The sequence below is a fragment of the Schistocerca gregaria genome, chromosome 8, assembly GCF_023897955.1.
Source record: "Schistocerca gregaria isolate iqSchGreg1 chromosome 8, iqSchGreg1.2, whole genome shotgun sequence".
NCBI lineage: Eukaryota > Metazoa > Arthropoda > Insecta > Orthoptera > Acrididae > Schistocerca > Schistocerca gregaria.
The window spans coordinates 396,611,057-396,616,492 of NC_064927.1; the positions used below are offsets into that span (position 1 = coordinate 396,611,057).

Here is a 5,436-nt window from a genome sequence, read left to right on the forward strand (position 1 = left end):
CCTTGTACACATTTTCCGACGTGGCGAAACTTTTTCGGTGTGTGGTGCTTCGTATTCTATTTTGTGACTGTAGGGAAGCAATGTTGTTACAAAATGACGAGGGATTTTTAACGTAGGCAAAGTATAACTGCAACAAATCAACCTTAAAGATGTGTTCACATTGTGCTTTATCGTTATTAGGGCCAGTTATTTTTAAATAGGCCGTTTCTAACCCTTTTTTAGACTAGGGCGCCCCTGTCCCAAGCATCTTTCAAAAAAATGGTTCAAATGGCTCTGAGCACTACGGAACTTAACATCTGAGGTCATCAGACCCCAGATCTTAGAACTACTTAAACCTAACTAACCTAAGAACATCACACCCATCCATGCCAGAGGCAGGATTCGAACCTGCAACCGTAGCGGTCGCACGGTTCCAGACTGAAGCGCCTAGAACCGCTCGGCAACAGCGGCCGGCCAAGCATCTTTCACTACAAGGGGGAATAAAGAGCCGAAAACCAATGTAAAAGTCAATAAGTGTGCACCCAAGGTGAGCAGCCGTCACAAGATGAATATGTCGATTCAAAACCGTTAACAGCTCTGGTTGTGTAACTAATTATCATTATCAATAGTAGCTGTTGCCCTTTTCTTCTTTGCAAGAATCAACCTGTGAACAACATAGCATTATCATAGATGGAAAGCTATTGAGACATCTCAGAAGTGTAAATATCTGTAAGTTATAATCTCACACCTTGGTTCCACTAAATATAAAATAAGGCAGAGGGCGACACAAATTAAACAAGTAATCAATAAGCTGAATTCCATCATCTGATCATGTAAAAGTATCAGGCATAAAAGTAATAAAAGCATTTGTTTATATGGTGCGGAATCCTGGGAAATGACGAAAGAAGATAGAAGAAGACTTGCTGCAATCTAAATGGACTTCTTTTAAAGGAAGTGGCAGAGTCTCAAAACGAGAGAAGTTCCCAAATAAAGGAATCAGAAAGCGAATGAAAACTCCCATGTACAGTACTGAAGACGTGTAAAACGGCGTTGAAAACGGTACGGTCATGTGATGAGGCTACGGGATGAACAATGGCTGAGACATATCCATATAAGTATATAGTTCTGGCGATACCGGCCATGACCTTCTTATTGTGTGCTGATACACATATTCCCCGAACTCTTACGGTACTTGGAAGAATGTCTTCCTTGAGTAATGAGTGTGTTGGGGTGTGACACTACGAATGTAGTGTGTGGACATACAAGGTGAGAATGTGGGTCTCGCGGGAGGTGTGAGTGAGATAGTCCCTGCAGTCGCACTATCATCTGTGCCCTCGGTGGCTCAGATGGATAGAGCGTCTGCCATGTATGCAGGAGGTCCCGGGATCGAGTCCCGGTCGGGGCACAAATTTGCACCTGTCCCAGTTGACCTATATCAACGCCCGTGCGCAACTGACGGTATTAATTTAATTCTAATGGCCGAGACAAGTTGCCAACCTACATACAAGAACGGAGTAGGAGGGTCCTTTGCAGTAAGGAAAAATATTCAGCGGAGAAGATGTATAACGGAGAAATTCGAAAGAAGGTTTGTACAATCCGTCCCGATAGCTGAATGGTCAGCGTGACGGACTGCCGTCCTAAGGATTTTCCCCGCTCAGGGACGGGGTGTTGTGTCGTCTTCATCATCATTTAATCCACATCCGGCGCGCAGATCGCCCAAAGTGGCGTCGAATATAATAAGACCTGCACCAAGGCGGCTGGATCTGCCCCGCAAAGGGCCTCCCGGCAAGTGACGCCAAGCGCTCATTAACATTTCGTTTCCATAAGACGAGAGATAGGAACACGTAATGTACCCCAAAACAGTCTCGGACACGATCGTTTTGGTGGGCCAGGTAGTTATGGTGTGAGGGGACACTGTTGCGTGTGCCTGCTGACCTACGAATATTTGACCATGGTATACAAACCAGTCATCATTATTGTGTGACTGTACTTCTTCCCCATATGTGTTTTTCAGGCCTGCATTCGGATTTGACTTCGTCTGTATGGATGACAATGCGCGGCCACATCGAACGGCGCAGGTGGATGAGGTCTTGGAACGAGAAGATATTCGGCGAATTGGTTGGCTTGGTCGTTTCCCCAGCTTAATCCCATTCGAAAATGAGTGGGGTGTGTTGGGAAGACGTATTGGAGCACGTCCTCAGGCACCAGCGACCATCCAGCAGTTGTGAACCGCGCTGGTGGAGGGATGGAACGCCCCACCACAAGAAGTTATTACCAATCTTGCAGCCAGCACTGGGGCATGGTGCAGAGTAGTATTGCCACCCGTGGTGATCACACGCTCTATTAAGAACCATTTCACGCCATCGGTAATGAACAGGGGATCATCATAAATCGCGGTGCCTTCGGTACAATTATTGTCTTTGAATAAAAGCGTCGTTCTCCTTGCATCACTGCGTATTTCTTTCAGTTACCTTCTATCCTATACTGTAGCACTTCTTTCTACTTGTGGTCCAACTTTCACTGAGCTACGTTTCTTGGTAGTCAGACATCATGCGAAAGTTACTTTCGTCCTTAATTTTTGCATACCAGTCTATATTTATTACTCAAAAAGCAGATAGACAGAGAGAGAGCTTGCATAAACAGAAATAATTTCAAGATGGAAACTAAAAGAAGGATCATGTATCACCAGCAGCAATGGCAGACGAGGAGGAAGTTGGATGTAGAAAGTGTTGATCTGAATGTGAAGGATAAAAGCAGATACAAACTGTTAAGAAGTCCAAGACCCAAGAGATGTAGTGTAGTGCCATTGAAGAAGGGGATGTTGAAGGGTGGTCAACAAACACCTTGAATCTCGTGTAGTTAGTAGGAGAGCCACTGACCACTGCCTGAGCAAACTGCTTGGTAGGCTCTTCAGAGGACTTGACACTACATTTCTGCAAAGCCAGAGGCTCTTGCTGGGATAAGCTGCTTTTCGTGGGTAGTATTCAAGCACACCAGCAATTTGTTTTGTGTAGCGGTTACCGCGTAACTTGAAAAAGTGAATGAAATAAAATATCCTGTTAAATTTGGAAGGAAATGTTTTGTTAAAAAATCTCTATTATGTTCGTTAAAAGCCACGGCTAAATTTTCTCAGGGCGCTATCGCCAGAAACATCATACGTATTCCAACGTGAAGACAACCGTCTTACTCACGATGGATAAAAAATCTTTCTTTAATGTTACGACACAAGCAAATTAAATATAATACTCAATTAATTATTTATTTTTTCTGTGAAGCTTGATGGTGCAGTACGCATATGTCTAATGGCAGCGTATACAACTGAAATAAATGTTTTTAATAAAACTGTACCTCTGGCCTATAAACAGAAATGAAAAATATTACAAGACGCCATTCTGAATTTATTTAGAATTATTATCTTTAACACTTTTTGCAGTTAAATCATTTTTTATCATTTTTAACACCAACGGCGTCGCTGCAACAACGGACTTACACAAAATGGCCAGGGCAACATATAATTATTACGTAAATGACAATTGTGGGTCAGAGAAGGTACTTTTTGCTACTAACAAAAACCACATACTACCAAGCTATTTACATAAATATATAACAAAAATTATCATGACGATACATATAATTGAAATAATAATTTACTGACCGTGATCTCTTCGCGACCGTCAGATAGGACATCAGAAACAACCAGACACAGAAGACAAAGAAGAACACAAGAGCGTGAAACAAAGAAATCTTTTTGTTATATACTACGATACAGAGATAATAGTAATTACATTTCTATGAGCACGTATAGCGGTTCCATTGTAGTTACATATCGATAAGTTGATTTACATTACTATTTTCAAGAATCGATGCTGTACCGTGTAGTTCAGCTTAATTTAGTTAAGACACATGTTACTATTAGTTTTAACACATGTTAAAAAGTTGAAAAACTGCGAGAAAACTGTATGATAATTTATTTTGCCTTTACCAGTTTCGGGATGGTTTACCCATCTATCTATCTATATCCGAATCCCGCTCCAGCTACTGCCGGGTCTGGGTGCTGACGAGTCCTCTCCATTTGGCTCGGTCCTCCCACCACTTTTCTTCCTCCACTTGCTGTCAGGTCACACCTCTCCTTTCTACAGATATTCTCTCTCCCATTTTCCACCGTGTTCTTGGCCGCCCTCTAGGTCTTTTCCCATCCATCTTTTGTTCTTCCATAATTTTGGGGAGAGTCTTCCCATGCCCATTCCATCTTAATCTCTTTTTTTCAATTTCTTCTCTCATACTTTCTTGTTTAAGGTCCTTTCTAATCTCTACATTCCTTACTCTGTCCATTCTTGTTTTTCCCTTAACTGCTCTGAGAAATTTCATTTCCCCTGCTTGCATTCTGCTCTAGTCCCTTTCTGTCATTGTCCATGTTTCTCCACCATATGTGATAATAGGGAAGTAATAATTCTTATACATAAAGAGTTTTGCTTTTTGTGAAACTTCCGTGTTCCAAATCAGGTGTTTTATTGCTTGGTTTACCCATCTCCACTAATAAAAATGTTATTTGCATCTCAGAGAGAAACCTTAAATAATAAATTACACTAAGTATTGGGTTGGTGCATATGTTCGTAGCGTTTTTGTTTTACATGTTGGTATTCTGGTTGCTATGGGTTTACTTACCGAGTGTTACTTTTTATTTGTAGTTCACGTTTGCTATACGAGTGGAGAGCAAGGTGGGGGAATCGGAACATATTCTTTAGTTTGAGTTCATTAGAGCAGTGGCAGCAGCGGAGACAAACAGAAACTTTAGCGGCGTGTATCGGGATAATGCTATTGGACAGAACATCGTTTTAACGTTAATGACTCTACACGTTCAGGAAGACCTTCGCGGTTTGATGACGATCGTTTAACAGCATTAATCCACGATGGTCCACGTCAGTGTACTCGAAAATTTGTCAATGTGATGAACTGTGACCATTCCACCACTGTGCGACATTTGCAAGCAACGGGGAAGGTTCAAACAATAGGTGTAGAATCAGCGGATGCTCTAAGCCAGAATCACAAAGCGGCTGGCCATATTTGCATCTCTGATTGCTCGTCATCAACTGGCTCGAGAACAACACCAACCACTTTATACTGGTGACGAGAAATAGTGTCTCTTTGCTAACGTAAGGGAAGTAATGCTAACATAAGGAAAATAAAGCAATGGTTGAGCCCAAACAAAGTAGCAATTCCCTGTACAAAGGCCTGCTCCTAGCCACAGAAGATGATGTTATCCCTCAGGTGGAACGGCGACGGTGTGGTTTACAATGAGTGCCTTCCCCGAGATGCACTTCTCTGCCGATAATTTTATTGTCAACAGCTGAGACGCCTTGCAGAAGCAGTCCAACAACAACAATCAATAAGAGTGCCTAAAGTGATGCTACTCCACTATGACGCCCACCAGCATTCTGCTAGACAGATAAAAAAACA

The 5,436-nt window shown here is 42.2% G+C and overlaps 1 non-coding gene across 1 annotated transcript; it reads left to right on the top strand.

Annotated features, from left to right (window-relative positions):
* Positions 1 to 1,309: 1,309 nt before the first annotated feature.
* On the top strand, positions 1,310 to 1,384 carry Trnat-ugu (transfer RNA threonine (anticodon UGU)). Its single transcript has one exon. It is a non-coding gene; the product is annotated as a tRNA-Thr (tRNA).
* Positions 1,385 to 5,436: the final 4,052 nt, after the last annotated feature.